Consider the following 20,823-nt stretch of genomic DNA (forward strand, 5'->3'; position numbering starts at 1 on the left):
CAGTGGAAATGACTTCCTTTTGGATTGTTTCTTTTTTCCCCTTTTGGTTCTGAGCACCTCTTGGTTGGCTAGCAAAGAGCTAGCTACTCTGTCATCTCTTTAACTCCCTCTCTCGTCTAGCCATGCAAAGGAGGAAAATCTAGGAGTTCCCATCGTGGCTCAGCTGAAACGAACCTGACTAGCATCCATGGTGATGCAGGTTCAATCCCTGGCTTCGCTCAGTGGGTTAGGCATCCAGCTTTGCTGTGAGCTGTGGTGTAGGTCACAGATGTGGCTCGGATCCAGCATTGCTGTGGCTGTGGCGTAGGCCAGCAGCTACAGCGCCAATTTGACCCCTAGCCTGGGAACCTCCATATGCCACGGGTGTGGTCCTAAAAAAACAAAAAAAAGGGAGGAAAATCTATTTGGGGGCCAATATCATAAGACAGTATCTAACTCAGCTTGGATTTTACTTAAAGGCAATCTACAAAGTGTCAGTAATTAATAGTTAAGAGATCGCCAGCATTTGCAAGTCACTTTCCAGCTGCTACTTCCTGGTAAGCAACTCAATAGGGAGCTCAACTGTCAGCAATGATTTTAAATATCACCTCTATTTGATTACTCCAGCTTCCTGTGGGAAGAGTTAAACAGAGCTGCACCATGGAGCTTACTAGTACAAGAGAATAAAATTCTTCCATCATTTACTTAACACCCAAGGCAAACTAACTCAGTTTTAGTGGCATTGTATCTGTGAAGGTCACTAGCTTCCCACCAAAACCATTCTTCTCTTTTTTGAGCGCATGGCTGGACTCCATGTCCCAGTCTCCCTTGCAGTGAGGCTTGATGACATGACCAAGTTCTCAACAATGGAACGTGATGAGAAACGATGAATGGCGCCTCTAGGTCTGGCCTATATAAGTCCTGGATGTGTGCTCCTCCATATTCTTTCCCCTTCTTGCTGACTGGCTGTGGTAACTCGGGATGGACTAAGGAGCTTCTATCACTCTCTGTCCTTCAAGGAGCATGTGGAGGAGAACTGTCTTGCTGACCAAGAAGACCCATCTTGGACAGTTACATGACTAAAATAATTCTATTGTGTTTGAGCCATTATCCATTTTGGGGTCTAGCCTACCCTAAAGCAGTTTACTCTTATGAAATGATAAAAAAGAAGCTTGAAAGTCTTTTTATCATGTGAGCTCATTTTCTCCAAAGATGTTCATGATCCTCCTTTTGTCCTCACATTTCCTTTTCACACATTCACACAAAATGACAAAAGCCTGCACGGTCCCTTTCTACTCTTTTTGGCATTATATAACCTATGCCAAAGGCTGGGATGTAAAAGTCCTTGAAAAAAGTACGGAAAAGTAGAAGGGTAAAGCAAAATATTTGGGTGCAATAGGAAAAAGCACTCGGAAAACATGGCCTACTGAGGGAGACGGCTATATAAGAAGGCAGTTATAAAGTAGTAAAGGCATGGACATAGATAGGAAAATAAGGCATAATGGGAGACCGAAGGAAGGGCAAAACTGGACTGCTCAGGAAAGGCTTCCCGGAGGAGGTGATACTTGGGTGGAGCATTAAAAGCTGTGTAGAAACTGGTTAGGTGTAGGGAAGGAGAGGGGAAGGGAGGAGACAGCCAAAGCAGAGGGGATAACTCGACTAAAGGTATGGAGGTGAAACAGAGCATGACTGGTATGGGAGCTAGAGTAGTCTGGAATGGCTGGGGAGTTAGGCAGGGTTACAGAAGATCAAAATGTAGTCTTTGGCCATTATGACTAGAATGACCCACTTTAAGAGCAGTGGGAAGCCACAAATGATAGGGAGGTGTGTGTGTGTGTGTGTATAGAGCAGTAGACTAGTTAAGGCCATAGACATTTGAGCTAGATTGCATTGGTTCTCTCTGCTCTTCAAACTCTTCATCAAAAGAATGGCATTAGCAACCACATCTATCATATATGATTCATGTGATGATTAAGATCAGTTACGACACATGAAGCACTTAACTATGTCTAGCACATGGTAAGGGAGAGAACTTACTCTCATTGAATCGTATTGTTATGCATGTGCCAGAATCAGATGGAGATATTAGAAGGATTCTTCTAGTTATTGAGTAGAAAATGGATTGGGGGAAGAAGGTGGGCAAAATTGGAGGCAGGAAGATCGGTTAGAAAGCTGTTATCAATCTTGAACAAAATGATCATGACTCAGACTAAAGTAATGGGAGTGGAAATGAAGTGATGTGCTCAGATTCAAAACAGTGAGGAGGTGGAATTGGCACAATGTAGCGATGAATGGAAAGTGAAGTAATATATAGGGTGAAGAAGGTAAAAGGGAGGGAGGTTTCTCTTTGGGGTGCCATTAACTAAGAGTGGGAACACTGAAGCTGAACAATTTTATGGAGATGAATGCATCTTTATAACTGCTGGGTTAGATTTGTCTGTGGGACATCTAAATGGAGATATGCAGACTGAATCACTGATGTTACACAGTGGGGGTCAGCAAACCTTTTCTGTAATGGGCCAAATAGTAAATATTTGGGACTTCGCAGACTATATCGACCCTTTTGCAATAACTCAACTCAGCGATAGATAGTATGCCAATGAATGGGTGTAGCTGTGTGCCAGTAAAACTTTATTCACAAAAAGAAGCAGCAGGTTGTAGTTCGCTGTTCTACAGTATTGCCTCCTGCTGCTGCCAGAACCAGATATTCAGACCACTTCACCATAGTCTTTATGATCTCCTAGGACTTCCCCTTGCATCTCCCCAAGAACTCTGACCCAAAAAAATCACTCTCCCCTAAAGCAAAAATACAGATATGAAGCGTCTTTTAATAGTCGATGTGACCATCCAACCTTAATTTTCAATGCCTCTGCTCTGGTTTTAAATTTGGCTGAAGATGATCATTTTAAAGTTGGACAGATTTTTATTTTCTATTTTTAGATCTGACAAGAGTAGTATAGGGTAGTGTGGGCTCTGGCAGAACAAACTGCAATTAGAATATTATAAGACAAACTTGTCTTAAGCTACCATGTAATATCTAATCCTAAAACACCTGTGAGCTTTGAAAGCGCAGTCCTAATTCCTGCTTGCATATTGAAGTTCCAACTGACAGTCGATCTCTAGTTGCATTCAAGGATGCCTCAGAAAGAAGGATTGCAGGAAACACAGCAGTATGGATGTGTTGTGTGCTTGATTGCACTAAAGGCCAAATTGTACAGAGCCTAGAGTAGTCGTTTTTAATGTCGATGAAGTCCATTTTATATTTGTTGTTGTTGTTGCTTGTGCTGTTGCTGCCGTATCTAAGAAACCATCACTCTATCCAAGGTCACAAAGATTTACACCTATATGTCCATCTCTGAGTTTGATAGCTTTAGCTCTTATACATAGGTCTTTGATTGACTTTAAGTTTTTGCATATTGTGTGAGGGAGGGGTCCAACTGCATTTATTTGCATAAGGATATTCACTTGTCTCAGCACCATTTTTTGAAAAGACTACTGTTTCTCCATTAAATTGTTTTGGTACCCTTGTTGAAAATCAACTAACCATAAATATAAGGGTTTATTTTTAGATTCTTAAGTCTATTCCATTTATCAATAAGTATATCCTTATGCCAGTGCCATACTGTCTTGATTACAGTCACTCTGTAGTAAGTTTTGAAATTTTAGAAAGTTTTTAAATTCTCTGTTCTTTCTGCAATAATTCAGACACGTCTCCTGTCCAAAGTAGTAACTATAAATAGTCATCATACCTTCAGATCTTCATATATTGTGTCCATTGTAGTGCTACAAAATATTTTATATGTTTGTTAATATAAAGAAAAATATTACTTGTCGAATACTATTAAAGTATAAGTAAACAATGATTTTCGTAAGTGGTGGGCAGATAATTTGCCACTAAGATGATGGTTATTTAACTTGGAATTAATCATTTAGTCATTTCACACCATGTTACTAAAAGTAAACAAGTAACCTTGAGTGTGAAGAAAAATGCCAGATTACTAGAATGACTGTAGCCATCAAATAAGAAAATTTAGGGCTGGATTGTCTCTCTCCCTCACCCATTTTAATGTTTACAACTTTCTGTTTTCAACTCTATACAATATATTCTAATTAAATTTTCAAAAAAAAATAAATTCTCTGTTCTTTTTCAAAGTTGTTTTCACTATTCTGTCTCCATTGCATTACATGTGAATTTTATGATCTCGTCAAATTATGCAAAAAAAAAAAAAAGAACCTGGGTTTTTTTTAATAGGGAGTGGTTTGAACCTATAGAACTATTTGGGGATTTGGGAAGTTTTGTCATCTTAATAAAATTAAATCTTCCAATTCATGAACTTGAAACGTCTTTCCATTTGTTGAGATCTTTAGTTTCTTTCAACAGTGTTTTGTAGTTTTAAGTGTACAAGTCTTATACTTCTTTTAATAAGTTTACTCCTTAGTATATTCTTTTTGATGCTGTTGTAAATGGAATTATTTTCTTAGTTTTATTTTTGGGTTGTTCATTTCTAGTCTTTAAAAAAATGCTTTTGTATATAAACGTTGTATCCTCTAATATGGCTAAACTCATTTATTAGCCCTAATAGCTTTTTTGTTGACTCCTTATGATTTTCTATATAGAAGAACATGTCATCAGTGAATAAATAAGGTTTTACTTCTGCCTTTCCAAACTAGTTGCTCTTTATTTCTTTTTCTTACCTAACTGACATGGCTAGAATCTCCAGTACAATAATGAATACAAGTGGTGAGACTGCACATCCTTGTCTTGTTCCTGATTTTAGGGGGAAAGCTCTCAGTCATTTTTCATTAAGGTGTGGTATTATCTATGAGTTTTTCAACCTTCTTCAGGTTGAGGAATTTCTACTCTGAGTTTTCTGAGTGTTTTCTTATGATTAAAAGGGTGTCGGATTTTGTCAAATACTTTTTCTTGTTAATTGAGATGATCATGTGTTTTTTTTCTTCCCTCTGTTATTGTAATATATTACATTGATTTTGTTATGTTGAACCACTCTTACACTTCAGTTAGAAATTCGCAGCATATAATTTTTTAATGGCTAGAAGCAGATTGCTTTTTGTTAAGCCTATTGTTTGTCTCAACTGTTATCCACTACCTCAAGGTAGCCTTGATGTTAAACAATTGCTGCTGATTTTTTTTCAACAAGTGCCCCGCCCCTAGGGAAAGATCTTTTGGTCTGGAGTCAGATCACACAAAGACAAGCCCCATAAATGGAGCTTTTCTAGAGAGTTGCCAGACAGGTCGCAGAAATCTCAATTCTCTGGGAATGGGTCATTTCAGGGCACCCCACACTCAGTCTTTTTCTCCTTCAGTGGGTGCCGAACTGCTCCTTTTCACAGTTACTGGCGTTTCAAGACTGTTTTCAAGGTTTCTGTGGAGCTGGGTAAAGGAAGATTTGAATAGGGCAATTTAAATTACTACAAAACTAGCTGTTCTTACTGAAATTCAGCTGCTTTTCTTGAATAAATACTCCTCTGTTGCAAAGCCTCAGAACAGAATTTGACTTGCTCATTGCCAAGGGCATGCAAGGTCCATGCGATTCAGTTCAGGCATTTCAACAAGTGTCTCTGTGCACGTGCTGTGCCCAGTTCTGTGTGACAGGCTTGGGGAGCGGGCCCTGACAAAAGAAACTGCCAGCAATTCCACCTGCGGGATCTCACTGAGAGGCCAGCCAAACTCACGTGAAACAAGTAACAGGACCATAGTGTTTGTGTTCAGATGCCCGCGCAGGTGGTACAGATGGTAAAAGTGTTAGGTTCCCAGATGGTTGGCTCTCAACAGACCAGTGAAGGCCCTTCCATATCAGGAGATCATTTTGCCAAGTAAGCACATGGGGGGGGGGGGAAAAACACATGCCACTTCGATCTCCTGTTAGCACCATTTTATAAAAAAGAAAGATCAGATTGAGCTCTAGCCATTCAGATTGGATCCATTCAGCATTTGGAAAAGCTCACTACTTTGTCATGAGGCATCGCAATGTAGGAACTTAGGGCATTCAGAGATGGGACAAATCAGCAGGCACTTAGAATCATAAGGAAAGGCTGCAGAGAATTATTCAATCAGAGAACCTTACTTGTTTTTGGAAGCCTTCCTTGATTGCCCCAGCCAGAGGAAATCCCTCCTCCTCGGGCCCAGTTCCCTTTGCTTTTTCCTTGTGGTACCGCTTAGAGCTTCCCTCCTGTTACACTTGTCCGAAGACCCTTTGACTCGACCTTCTTACAAGGGTAAGCTTCTGAAGGGGAGGATCAATTGTGTGTGTTGTATAACATTTCACATCTCAGGGGGCTTTGCAGGCGTTTACTGTATTTGTTAAAATGAGAAAATTTCCTCTCTGCCTCCCTGCTAAATTTCAGACCTAAATGTTCGACTGCCCCGTGGGCATTCCGAATGCATTACCCAATCAGAACTCTTTTCCCCCAAAATAGCCCCAAAAGCACCCCCCCAATATCCCCAAACACACACATGCACACGTTTCTCTTTTCACCTCATATTCTGTGTTCTCTCAAGGCATTTTTCTAGTAGTAGTTGTAACAGTCAGAGATGGGTTGTCCACAGAACTTTCTGTGTTTCACGTCATTTTTTTTCTTTCTTTTTAGGGCTGAGGCAAATGGAAGTTCCCAGGCTAGGGGTCGAATCAGAGCTACATCTGATGGCCTATTCCACAGCCACAGCAATGCAAGATCTGAGCCTCATCTGTGACCTGCATCACAGCTCACGGCAATGCCACATCCCCAACCTACTGAGCAAGGCCAGGGATCGAACCTGAGTCCTCATGGATATTAGTAGGATTCATTTCTGCTGCACCACAACGGGAACTCCCTGTTTCACATACTTTTAGAAGTATGACTACACTGGGGGGTTGGTATGGTATATATACCCATTTTAAGAGGAGAAAACTGAGGCTCAGTTAGGTTAGATAGTCATAATAACAACAGCAATGTACACCTGAGTGTGTACTGTGTGTCAAGCACTGTAGTTAGTGCTCATTTAAGAGTAGCGTGCTAGGGGAGTTCCCATCATGGCTCAGTGGTTAACGAATCCGACTAGGAACCATGAGGTTGCGGGTTCGATCCCTGGCCTTGCTCAGTGGGTTAAGGATCCGGCATTGCCGTGAGCTGTGGTGTAGGTCGCAGACTCGGCTTGGATCCTGCATTGCTGTGGCTGTGGAGTAGGCCGGCGGCTACAGCTCCGATGTCACCCCTAGTCTGGGAACCTCCATATGCCACGGGAGCAGCCCAAGAAATGGCAAAAAAAACCCCAAAAAAACCCAAAACAAACAAAAGAGTAGTGTGCTAGGGACAGGCTATAACTCTGGTTATTGAGTCCCCACACTGAGGAGGTAATGGAAAATGAGGGAAAGTTCCCCGGCAGGAGAAGAGGATGGGGGATGGGGGTGGGTGAGCTCTTGAGAAGTAAGCCAGTCTATGAGGCAGAGCAAAAAGCCAGTAGCAGTGAGCTTTTAGTGGCTCCATTCGGAATAGCAAAGGTCAGAGGAGCAAAGTTTTTCTTAACTCCCACCTTGTACCCTGTTTGCTGCTATGGAGGCTGTCAGTACGAAAACAGTTAGATTGAGATCAGAGAAGTCAGTCCCACACTGAGTCACCTAACTGGTTATTTTCAGATGATGTGAAATTGTTGGGTGCGTACAAAAGTGCAAGAGATGAGACTGGAAGGAAGGTCACCTTGACATGCGAACATTCAGAGCTTGGTGAGGCAGCACGGGCCTGTTCTCGGAAGTTATGGGCAGTGAGTTTTCTTTGTGTTTCCTAAAAGAGATGAGCTGACTTCAAGCTGGGGGATTTATGGCTGCAAATGCGTCTTCCTTTAGTTCCTTTGGAGGAAAAGAAAATCTGAAAGGTGCGAATGGGTGGCTGCCCCACCCCCACCCCCACCCGAGGGCGGCTTGGGAAGAAAAATCATTTCCTGGCTAAGGCAGGATCTGAGATAAAGGGCCTATCTTGGTAGTTTGAAAACGTCTACAGATCTTCAAGAACCTTCTTCTGCTCCCTCAGTGAATGGTTGCACTATGGAATAGACCCCACTTCGATTGCATCAGATGTTGGTTCTTCAGAAAATTGGCTAGTTGTGTATAAAAGTGTATTTCAAAAGCCAGCCAGCATTAAATGACTGGAGAGAGAATGAGTTTTGTTGGTTTGTTTTGTACTTGCTAATCAAGCTGGGTTCTGAGGAGGAGAAAAATGCTCAAAAAGGAAATGGGTGGCAATGCAAGATTTCCCAAAGAGGGAGATACGCTTCAAAACCCCTCCCTTCACTCACCATTGCCGGAGCTACTTTCATTCAGTGGTTCTGCTTTTTATCACTGCAGTAGAAATCTGAGATGAAGAAATAGGTTTTGGCAAGTACTGTAGACTCAGATTATGATGGGAAGTAGCCCCTACATTTTTTTTTTCATTTTTTAAAGTTTTATCAAAGTACAGTTGATTTACAATGTTGTGATAATTTCTGCCGATAAAGTGATTCATTTATACATATACGCACATTCAACCATAACCAATATTCTGTGATGCTCTGCGTGGGAAGTAGTGACTACATTTTACATGTAGTGTCTGTCTACCAAACTTGATATTTATCTGTATTTTTCTGAAAAAAAAAAAGGGGGGGGGGAGGTGTGCTAACCCAGGGAGTACTGAGACATTTGGGACCCAGTTGGCCATCGTTGTGCTTAGCTGGCCACCTTGATTCCCTACCTGGGCTATCAAAAGCAATGGCAACACATGTGCAGACTCAGAATAAGTCAACTGGCAGTCATACCTCTAATTTCAAACTAGAGCTAAGTTTCACTAATTTGAACTAAATGGAGGAAAGTGAAGCGAGATGCTGAAAACTCTGCTTTGGAACACATATTTTAAAAATATGTAATTTTCCATTTGCAAGTATACACAGCCGTCAGAATTAGCTAAATGAGGTTTCCTGGCAGATGCTATAATTCTCCTGTGTTAGAGGTAATGGCCTTGGAAAAGCATCCACAGCTGTGGAATGCAGTCCAATGTAATGGCCTATTCCAGCCATGAGATGGCAGCAGAGGGTGATGGGAACTCGCTTCCTACTCCAGAGAGGGAAGTTCTAGAAGGGGAGCCTGCATTGGAAAACTCTCCAGAGAGGGAGCGAGTGACCTAGCGTGTCAGGGCAATTGAAGAGGAGAGCCTAGAAACCCACTAAAACCAAAGAAGTCAGACAGGGTGTAGTTAGGTCAGCTGGGAGTTGTGGCCCTATTTGTTTCAATCAAGAGGCTGGAAGGGGAAATGTGTTGAGGAATAAAATATCAAAGCAGAGAGCAATAAATTTTTTTTTGTCTTTTGTCTTTTAGGACCACACCCATGGCATATAGAGGTTCCCGGGCTAGGGGTCCAGTCCGAGCTGTAGCCACTGGCTATACCAGAACCACAGCAACACTGGATCCAAACCGCGTCTGCAACCTACACTACAGCTTGAGGCACCACCAGATCCGTTAACCCACTGAGCGAGGCCAGGGATCAAAGCCTCGTCCTCATGGATGCTAGTTGGGTTTGTTAACTGCTGAGCCACTATGGGAACTCCGAAATAAACTATTGATAAACTAATGACACATGGAACAGAGAGGGGTTGGGGTTGTAGAGAGTATAACTGAGAGCCAAAGGGGAAACCAATTCTGATGGCATGAGCCTTTGAGAGCTGAGTGCCCTGGTAGTGCCAAGCCCAGTGCCAGGAAGACGCCACAGATCCACACTCTCTATTCCCAAACCTTGAGGTCAGATGTGTTTTGGAATTCTAAATTTATCAGATTTTAGAACAGTAACATGCTTTCTGTGCCATATATTAGGTAACAATCCCAGTGGAGTTTGAGGAAGCACCCAAAATTATGGTTGCTAAATTTATCCGCTAAAAATACAAGACATTCAGTTACACTGGAATTTCAGATAAACAATAATGTTTTAGTATAAATATGTCCCTTTAGGACATTATTCATTGTTTATCTGAAGTTTAAATGTAACTGGATGTTACATTTAAATACAGATAAACTGTATTTTATCTGGCAACATTACTATAATCAAACACATTAATATTTTGGCATTGAGACCCATGAATGCTTAGACTCAATGTGATAAAGACCATAAATTGCTTTATATCAGTTCATCTCAGGTTTTTCCACCATATGAGTTTTAATAGGAAATTTATAAACTTTTTTTTTTTCTTTTAGTTTTTAGAACTTGTCAGACTTTGGAATTGTGGACCTGGCATTGTTCAATAAATAAAATAAAACAATGGAGAGATGAATGGTGAGATATGTACATCTACTTCTTAAGGACCAAGGTCCCTCTTTTTTTTTCAGGTCACAAGATGTGTTTAGATATCGCAGATGCTGAAAGATTAGGGTGAATGGGAGACCGAGTCAAGTATGCCCAAGTAGTTTTCACATTTATAAGCAGGCTTGCCTGGAGGGTTCATGACATGCTATGGGATGCCCACTTCCTTTCAAATCTTCAGCATGAAATCAGCATAAAGGAGGTGGAGCAAACTTAACCCTTAGCTATAATAAATTGCACATTTTGAAAACACACATAGTGAACTATAACTCTGGTTTGGCCTCTGATTTGTGGTGGGACTTGGGACAAGTCTTTGTGTTTGGGTCTTTATCTGTGTAATGGTGGTCCCACCACCCATCCTGCCTGCTTCATAGGGCTGCCCTGATCATCAAATGAATGATGAGTGGAAAAGTGCTTGGAAAAGTTCTTGGCACCAAACAAATAGAAGATGGCACTCATACATCTTTGTTAGCTTAATGGTAGGATGTAGGCTGTATACACAAAGATATTTCTAATAAGATTGAGTAATAGCATAGTCTTCATAGACAGACAGGCCTATGGTTCAAATTCTAGCTCCACCACTTTCTGGCTGGAAGACCTTGGGCAAATTACTTAATCTCTCTGGCCCTCAGTTTTCCCATTTGAAAAACGAGATTATAATAATAATCCATGTCACAGGGTAATTTTGAACAATAAGAGAGTTAATTCAGTGTCTGGCAACAAGAAAACAAATATCATGGTCATTTTTCATCATGGGTTGTTGTGAGAATTAGATGAGGAAGCGTTCAAGAAATGTGAGCTATCTTCAACATTATGGCTACTGTTATTATTATAAGATGGAGAATTGTTGCTTTTTGGATGGATAGTCTTAAAGTGACTATACATGTGACCTGACACAGTCCTTGCTTAGGCAGTTTGCACACATCAGCACTGCCTCCAGGATCGGTTCCTCTGAATGTTCTAAGGGTGTGTTCTGCCGTGCCACTTGCAGACTTGGAATCCTGGAAAGGAGACTGATGGCAGTGGTAGCAGGGTTAGTGATGGGGAGGTGGGGAGGAAGAGTGCATTGGAGAAGCACATCCAATTGGAGTCAGGACAGTGCTCATTGTATAGGCAGATCCTATAAATAACTCTAACAAAATCCAGAATGAAAAACTGGATTATTATGCATGACACATTTTAGAGAAAGAGAGACAACTTGGTAGATAAGGAAGAGAAATTTTCATTGAGAAAGACTGGCAAGTCAGGATTGCAAGAAGGATGGCTTTTTCAGGGCTGGCTGACAAGCTAAGATGCCTCAGGGGGTTCTTTAACGCCAAGGTGGGCCATTCCATGAGTATGGTTTTGGCTCAAGGCAAAAAAACCCAAAACACCAAAAAACAAACAAACAAACAAAAAAACCCGAAAAACCCCAAAACCCAAAATAACAACAACAACCAAAAAACTTGCTCTGTGTGGCTTTCATTGGGTGATGATTCAGGAATGGTGCTTAATGTAACCGAGGAAGAGGGTGTTCATCCCACCCATCCCCACCCCCTCTCTCCAAGAGCACACAAAGAAGTGCTCTGAGGCCTTTTAAGAAGTCCCTTTCCTTCTTCTAGGCAGGACCACTCCGAAACCAGATGAATCAACCCCGCAGCATTTACTGAGCATCTTCTCTGCGCCAGGCCCTCTGCCAGGTACGTGTACACAGACTTGACTCCAGCAGCCAGAATCTCATTCCTGAAGGAACCTCCTAACAAATAATGACAAAATCATATTCCTGCCCTCCCTTGAAACCAGGAGACTCTCTCACTAATGACTAGAACAGGAATATCCACTCACAAAAGAACAAGGTTTGTATAGCTGAAGGGGAAATAAAAAGTAGCTGGCGGAGTTCCCGTTGTGGCGCAGTGGTTAACGAATCCGACTAGGAACCATGAGGTTGCGGGTTCGGTCCCTGCCCTTGCTCAGTGGGTTAACGATCCGGCATTGCCGTGAGCTGTGGTGTAGGTTGCAGACGCGGCTCAGATCACGCATTGCTGTGGCTCTGGCGTAGGCCGGTGGCTACAGCTCCGATTCAACCCCTAGCCTGGGAACCTCCATATGCCGTGGGATCGGCCCAAGAAATAGCAACAACAACAACAACAAAAAGACAAAAAGACAAAAAAAAAAAAGTAGCTGGCATCCTTAGGGGATGATTTTTGCTGTTGAATGTCAAGACTATTGGAGCCTGATGGCTTGAGTTTAAAGAGGGAGTACCAATTCTAACCTATTTCCTTTCTCCTTCCTTCTAGAGGTCAGTGCCGTGGTGGGCTTTTAATAATAACTTACTGGGAGTTCCCATTGTGGCTCAGCAGGTTCCGAACCCGACATAGCATCCATGAGGATGTGGGTTCGATCCCTGGCCTGGCTTGGTGGGTTAAGAATCTGACGTTGCCATGAGCTGTGGTGTAGGCCAGCAGCTGCAGCTCAGATTTGACCCCTAGCCTGGGAACTTCCATAAGCCATGGGTGTGGGCCTAAAAACAAACAAACAAACAGAAAACCTACCAAGAAATCTACTATGTGCCAGGTACTTTGTGTTTATTCATTCCTTTAGTCCTTAATCCTCATGTTGACTCTATGAGGGGGGTATTACTATTCTACAGAGGAAGAAACTGAGATACAGAGAGACTAAAAGCTTTGTCCTTCGTCTCTTGAACCTAGGTCTATCTGTGAACAGCACTGATGCTCAGACTCAGAGGTTGTCAAACTATGGCCTGGGGGCCAAATGCAGCCTGTTATCTGTTTGCATAAATAGAATTTTATGGGAATATAGCCACACTCATTTTTTTTTCACATTCTGGAGTTGAGTAATTACAGCAGAGACCTATGGCATATGATGCCTAAAATATTTGCTATCTAGAGTTCCCATCGTGGCTCAGCAGGGACAAATCTGACTAGTACCCATGAGGACCCGGGTTCGATCCCTGGCCTTGCTCATCAGTAGGTTAAGGATCCAGCATTGCTGTGAGCTGTGGTGTAGGTCGCAGACATGGCTTGGATCTGGTGTTGCTGTTGCTATGGCTTAGGCCAGCAGCTGCAGCTCCGATTTGACTCCTAGCCTGGGAAACTCCATATGCTGCCAGTGTGGCCCTAAAAAATAATAATTAAAAAAAAAAAAGAAGGGTACAATATTTGCTATCTGGCCCTTTACAGAAAAAGGTTGCTGACGTGTGGCTCCAACCACTACGCAACACAGTCTCTGGTATGTAGACTTTGGAGTTAGAGCTTGGACATTTATTAACAGTGTGCCTTTGGACAAGTCCTTAACATTCTCAACTTTGTCATTTGACAAAGGGGAATAATAATATTGTCTATCTCCTAGGATTACTGTGAGGGTTAAATGAGATACTACACACAGAAAGTTCTCAGCAGAATGTCTGGATGCCTTGCACATAGCATACTCTTAAAAAATGGTAGCTGGATTATTATTTGGAGTATTAATGCCTACAGATAGACAGAAAGCAGCTCTGTGCCTGGCACATAGTGTTCGCTTAAATACCAAATAGTCATATTTGTCTTCTAATTTTCTAGGACTGTGAGGTGCTGAAGAAAGGACTGAAGCTTAGGGCTGGAGCTAGAGGTGTGGGGACCAGCAAGACAGTGAACATAGTGGTTTTGGCCTAGAGGCGAGTTGACAGCAGAGGATTTACTCTGGAACAAGCTGTTTAATGCTTTAAGCCTAAATAAGCTGGAACCATGTTATATGACCAAAGTAAGGTAGGGGTGTGTGTGTGTGTGAGAGAGAGAGAAAATGCCCCCGATTCTGTGTGTGTGTGTGTGTTTGAGAGAGAGAGAGAGAGAGAGAGAGAAAATGCCCCCAATTCTGTGGGTTTTTTTCCCTTGTATCCTCAAAATCCCTCTCCCTTTGTTACACCTGAATGAACTGACTCCATTCTTTGAAAAATTTTGAAAACGTCTCTTTTTTGCACTTGAAAAACCAACTTTATTGAGGTATAATTTACAGTAAAAAAGCAGCTATTGTAAGTGTACAGATGAAGGACCGTAGTTTAATGAGTTCATTTTTGTCACCCTAAATTGTTCCCTCATGTCCCTTTATTTTCTGAAGTTTTCTTAAAGATGTCAGTGTGTGCTGACCTCCCCATTCTCCACGTTCCTATAGCAACCAAAGAAAAAAGTCACTATGTGAGATACGCGATACTTCCTGATTCTCAATTGTGCCTATTGCTCTCCCTAATTAGACTCTAAATTCCTGTAGGGCAGGGATCATGGCTTCTATCTCCCAGGATGAGAAGTTGGGTGTTGCTGCTGTTAAACAATGAAGGGATATATATATTTTTTCGTGGTGTGTATGTGTGTGTTTCTGACTAGGTAGGTCCCTGATGGAGAAGGGATTATGAATTTCAGAAGCAAGGTCTTTGGGAGATACAGGAAATGTTTCAATGTTTCAATGTGCTCTTAAGTGACAGAGAAACTAGGAAAACTAATGTGGCCAAAAAATAAGACAGGCAGGATCCTAGCCGGGGGAGCCTTCTTCTGTGGGGCGGCTACATCTCTTACTTACCTAGAAGGAAGAAGAATTTACCTACAATGTGGTGGAAACTCCTGTATTAGAGGTATGCCTTTCTTTTCTTTCTTTCTTTCTTTCTTTCTTTCTTTCTTTCTTTCTTTCTTTCTTTCTTTCTTTCTTTCTTTCTTTCTTTCTTTCTTTCTTCTTTTTTCTTCTTCTTCCTTCCTTCCTTCCTTCCTTCCTTCCTTCCTTCCTTCCTTCCTTCCTTCCTTCCTTCCGTCTTTTTAGGGTTTCACACGTGGCATATGGAAGATCCCAGGCTAGGAGTTGAATCAGAGCTACAGCTGCTGGCCTACCTCACATCCACGGCAACATGGGATCCGAGCCACATCTGTGACCTACACCACAGCTCACGGCAACACTGGATCCCCAACCCACTGAGCAGGGCGAGGGATCGAACCTGCATCCTCATGGATACTAGTTGGATTGTTTCTGCTGTGCCACAATGGGAACTCCCTGCCATCTTTTTCTAATGCCTTTTTGAAAGTCAGCTTTTCACTCCCAAGGTGAATTCTATCATAAACAATTTATCACTTGCCAGTGTCAAAGAGGCTACAGAGGACAGTTAGGTTTTGCTGAGGAAGGGAGGGACGAGCTCTCTTCCCACCTGGGGAAGACCTTTGGCTTCTCCTTCACCTGGCAGTTTTTACCTCTCATAATCTAAATTTGGTTCCCCCGCCACCCACCATTATTCAAATGGGATACATATTTCCTGTCACAGATATAAACATCACTCAAGCAAATTCTCCCTTTTCTCGCTAGCCTGGATGGAAAGCCTATGGTTTTTGCATTGGGGTGATTTGAGAGTCGGGCCACCAACAAGTTAAGACAAATTAACTTGCCTGAGGGAGCAAGTGTGTTCTCTCTCAAACTATCTTAGTTTCTGCAGATTGTGACTTGCAGTTGATTCTATTTCCGATGAATATCAAGGCCGTAAGTGGTCTACCTCAAGTTCCTCGGCAATCCTGACTTACCTTAACTGTGGTGATCATATACTCCTCTGAAAAAGTGAGACGATGGCAAACTGTAGTGGGAGGACTCGAAATTCCTGGCCTCTCAAAAGTATGGTGGTTGGTGGTGTTTTGTTTTGCTTTTCCCTTCCACTTACAGCTCATATTGTTACTTGGTGCATTTTAGTTAGTCAAGGCACCATTTCTTAGGTATTACCCTGTGTGGCCATCATGCTTGAATATTGGTGGGTTTAATACTGTTCTTGGGGTTCAGGCTGCAAGACCCCTGTGTTGATGAGATGATTATGTATGCATGATCAGATTTGTGTTTCAGAATGATCAGCCTTGGCTGTATGGAAGATGAGAGTAGAGTGACAGAGTAGAGGCAGGGGACTGATTAGGAGTCTATTGTCACTTTCCAGGTGAGAGGTGATGAGGGCTGGAATTAGAGCAGTGAGAGTTGAAAGGAGGTGACGGTGATGGAGATATTTTGGAGGTTAAATTGACAATATTTGGTAATCAATTTAATGAAGGAGTGGAAGGTAAAGAGGAGTTGCGGATATCTCTGCTATTAAATGGTCCAGAGGAATCAGGAGGAAGACTGGGTTTGTGACAGACAGCAGCGAATTCATTTCAGATATGTCCTCATTTGTCTGCTGTTGAGGGAATTCTCAGGACGTGTGGATTTCAGTGCTAATGCTGGGAAAGTCCTGGGCAAACCAGGATGAGTTGGTTTCTCTAAATTTAGGATATGTTGGATTTGAGGAGTCTGCAGACATTGTCTGGCAGGTGGTTGGATACATAGCAGTAGTGTATAGAAAGGACATCAAAGTCAGAAGTGTAGTTTGGAGAGTTGCCTATATAGAGATGATGGGTAAAACCACAGGAGTGGGTTTGAGAATTAAAGGAGACTACATAACATGATATAACTACCTCAAATCCCTTGTGGCATTTGTGTGTGTATATGCGTGTGTATTCATATATACAGATATAGATATATGTACACACACTGATGGAAATAAATGAATGAATAAAATAATTAACTAAGAGGAAAAAGCGAGTGAGAAAAAGACAGCAAGCTGGAGTTTGAGGCCCCCTTACCTATATATGGTGGCTGTAGAAAGAAAGTCTGAGCCCCAAGAGATGTAAAGGGAACCAGAACAGATGATATTTTCATAAAAGCCAAGGAGAAAGAATTTCTTTCTTTCTTTTTTTTTTTTTTGTCTTTTCTAGGGCCGCTCCCGTGGCATATGGAGGTTCCCAGGCTAGGGGTTGAATCGGAGCTGTAGCTGCCAGCCTACATTGCAGCCACAGCAACATGGGATCTGAGCCACATCTGTGACCTACACCACAGCTCACAGCAACCCTGGATCCTTGACCCACTGAGCGAGACCAGGGATCAAACCTGCTATTCAGATTCATTTCCACTGAGCCATGATGGTAACTCTGAGAGAAAGAGAATTTTAAAAAAGGGTTCAGGGAGATTAATATTGAGGACAGGTGATTAGTGATTCACATGTCACTGATCACCTACAAGGGGACATTTTCTGTGGACTCCTCGAGTCTGCAGAGTGCAGAAATCAGATTGCAAGACGCTGGTTAAACAGAATGGGAAGAAAGGAAGTCTGGGCAGTGAGCAGAGATTTGTCTTTCTCCTCACAGTGAGGGGAAGGGAAAGAGTCATTTTCCCCATCAAACACCAACTCAAGAGTCAACTCTTCTTAAGTTTTCCTGAACGATTGGCACGCCTTCTGTTTTCTGCCTCAAAGTTGCTGTAGCACCCAGGGGCTAGACCATACTATGTAGGAAAGAAAACAGCTGTTGTCTGGTAGCTTCATTGTGCTTGGTTGGTTTCCCTACTGGACTCTAAGCTTCCTTAAGGCAGACACCATGGTTGTATCTCCCACAGTACCCACCAGAAAGGCTTTCAAGAATATTCTCTAGCTGTTACGATGGGCAGGATAGAAAGATTCTCTAAGGTGTTCCCTCGTGGCCTAGCAGTGAAGGATCTGGCATTATCACTGCTGTGGCGAAGGTTTGATCCCTAGGCTGGGAACTTGCACATGCCAAGGGCAAGGTCAAAAAAAAAAAATTCTCTAGATCAGGTTTTCTCAATCTCGACAGACATTTCATACATTTTGGGCTGGGTAAGTCTATTCTAGAAGATCATCCTGTGCATTGCAGGATGGTTAGTAGTTTCCTGGCTTATACCTATGAATTACCAGTGGCACCTCCCTCCCCGCCTCCCATAGTTGTGACGACCAAAAGAATTTCCAGATAGTACCAAACGTCCTTGAGGGGTGGAGAGGAGAAACTGACTCAGTTGAAACCCCTGGCTCTAGGTGAGGTGGGCCTAGCTTATTTATTTCCCTTATATTTCCACAGGAGAAATCCAAAGCCATCTCCTATTGAGAAACACTGGCGTCCAGTTCACAGCCTCCAGAAAGGGATTGATACCCTTCCTTGGTTATTTGCTTTCAGTTCTGAGATCCTTAAACTCATTCTTTTCTCTGTTTCTTCCCTGGACTGAATGAATGGCTCAGTACTTGAACTTAAACACAAAGTGCAGAAACAGTGCCAACATACTTGCCTCATGATCCTGAATAGCAAAGCAAAGCTGGAGAGAGATCTAATTACACCAGTGGTTTGTAATGCTTCTGCAACTGTTAAGGGAAGCCTTGATTAAGTTGTTTGCAAGTGCAACTCATAGTTAATAAAACTTTTTCTTTTCAATGTATCTTTCAAATATTGTATTGTAACTGCCTTTAGCTTCCTCAGAGATTGGCCGGAGGTTGGGGAAATCCAAGAAAGAGGGAATGTATAAAATAAAAGCACAGGCGAGTTTGGTGCCCAAGCAGAGCAGAGAACCCAAGAGTCCTTGGTCCTCATTCTTTAAGGTTAAGCCCCAAAAGTCTCTGACACTTTTATGTATCATCACAATGGTTCCAGGAAGATACTTCTTTGTTATGGTTAAAAGGAAATTAATAGATACAGGTTGAATTGACTGGAGGTGAGGATAAAGAAAAACTCTACTATCTTGCCCTGTTCTATCACCATGTTCCAGGCTTCTTAGTTTCCTTGGTAGCGGCCTCTGAATCTCTCTGCTGCTCTATGGGCAGGTCTAACAAACCAGTCAGCGCATTTTAATCAAGTGTCTGATAAATACTGTTTAGACACCCCAAAAGTGATGCCAATAAAAGGAGTGAGTTTGCACAGGGGGCATGCTTATTAATTGAACTAATTTTCCAAGTATTCTTGGTTTGGGGCCCTACAACAGCCCTGTGACATAGGTATTATTAGTATCCACCCTCTTTTCACAGAGAAGGAAATGTGAGGCTCAGCAGGGTAAAGTCACATGCCAAGGGCTTATAGCTACAAGGTGACAGAGCTGTGATTCAAACCCTGATCTGTATAACTCCAAAGCCTGCACTCCAATCCATTCTGCTGCTATGATTTGTTCATCTAGTCCACTTTCCCTCTATTTTTTTCAAGTGGGCCATCTATTCCATTTCATAGAAGGAAGAATTGAGGACCAGAAAGTACAGATGACTTGCCTAGGATGGTGTGGTGGTGGTGGTGGTGGTGGTGATGGTAGGGGCAAGGAGCAGAAAGAGAAGCTAGAAAATATATTTTCTGTCTTATACTGTGCATGTTTTTTTCTACCTACCACATTCTTTCTAGTTCAGAACATAATACCCCTCTCATTCTGGCAAGTAATTGAAGAACTAGAAAAGGCAGTCTGTCATGAATTGTGTGATACTGAATTTCTGAATTCTGTGGCACTGACAAATCAAACGATGGAGCCATTTTCTTTCCCAAAGGACACCGGACGTCATTAGCTGTACTTGGCCTGCCAGAAGGCTTTGAGTGACAAGTACATTGCATCCCTATGGGCTCTTCCAGGGAGATTGAAGAGACCAAAGAATATTCACACTCTGACCAGGGAACTGGGCTAGAGAATCTAGCGGTCACAACAATATAGCATTACCAACTTGCTTCTGAGACACTGTGGGGAGGAGTTTGAGATGATATGTAGAACCAGTTGGCATTTTCTAAGGTTTAACTGAGTGATGGTTGGCAGTACTGAATGGCCTTGGGAGTTCCTTGGCCTTGAAAGCAGGCTCGTTTGCTCTTTTCAACTGGACTTCCCCTATTTACCTCTGTACAATCAACCCCCTCCCATCATCGGATCAAGGTGACTAATCAGAGGGATGGGGCTAATTTCTTGCTTGCAAGAGACTAAATTTTACTTTTGCTTGATATAGACTGTGTATTTGCATGCAAGAATTCACTGTTTTGTTGGCAAACTGCTGACTATTAAGCATTAGCATTCCTTACCATCCCAGGGATGACTGTAAATCCTCAGAGTATTTTGTTACATTGGATAAGTCATAAACCTTCTCTCAATCATTTACTATAAAAGAATCCTCATGGAGTAGCCCTTTTTATTTGTTTGTTTTCCCACAAAAGTGGTCATAACGCAAAGGTTTTATACAGTGGTAACCATCTCTGTCTTTTCAGCCATTGCCCACGCCACACTCCTGGAGGTCTGTCACTAGATTTTCATGCCTCCCTTGCCATCAAAACTGTATGTCCACCCCATTTTTGAAAATCGGGCAGGACTGAGCTGATGATGAGTGGTTTCAGTAAAGGAATCTGAAGATCCTTGGAGCTCTTTGCTTTGTTTCCTGAGTCTTTTAGGTCCAGAAATCAGTCCTGTAGTGTGGTCATGCTGGAAAGCATGTGGGTTCTGGGTCAGTCAGTTCTGGGTTAGAATCCTTGCCACTTACTAGCCAGATGCTCTGCAGCAACTCTGTTTCCATATTTATAAAGTGAGGATAATAACTCACTTGTTGCTTCTATTTTTCTGACCTCATGGCATTCTGCCTAGTTCTTTCCCCATCATTCCTAAGCTCTTCTGTCATTCTGAGCTTTGCCCATCATATTTGACTTTGCCCTGTGATATCCACAGGGTACAGATTGTTGTCATCCAGGCTTCAATTCATAACTGTGCAGACCCTCT

General features: G+C 42.4%; 1 protein-coding gene across 1 annotated transcript in view; it reads right to left on the reverse strand.

Moving 5' to 3' along the window:
* The window catches only part of TRPC5 (transient receptor potential cation channel subfamily C member 5), a 140,303-nt gene that overhangs the window by 61,762 nt on the left and 57,718 nt on the right, over nucleotides 1-20,823 (reverse strand). The window lies entirely within an intron of this gene.

This window comes from Phacochoerus africanus, chromosome X, assembly GCF_016906955.1.
Source record: "Phacochoerus africanus isolate WHEZ1 chromosome X, ROS_Pafr_v1, whole genome shotgun sequence".
Lineage (NCBI taxonomy): Eukaryota > Metazoa > Chordata > Mammalia > Artiodactyla > Suidae > Phacochoerus > Phacochoerus africanus.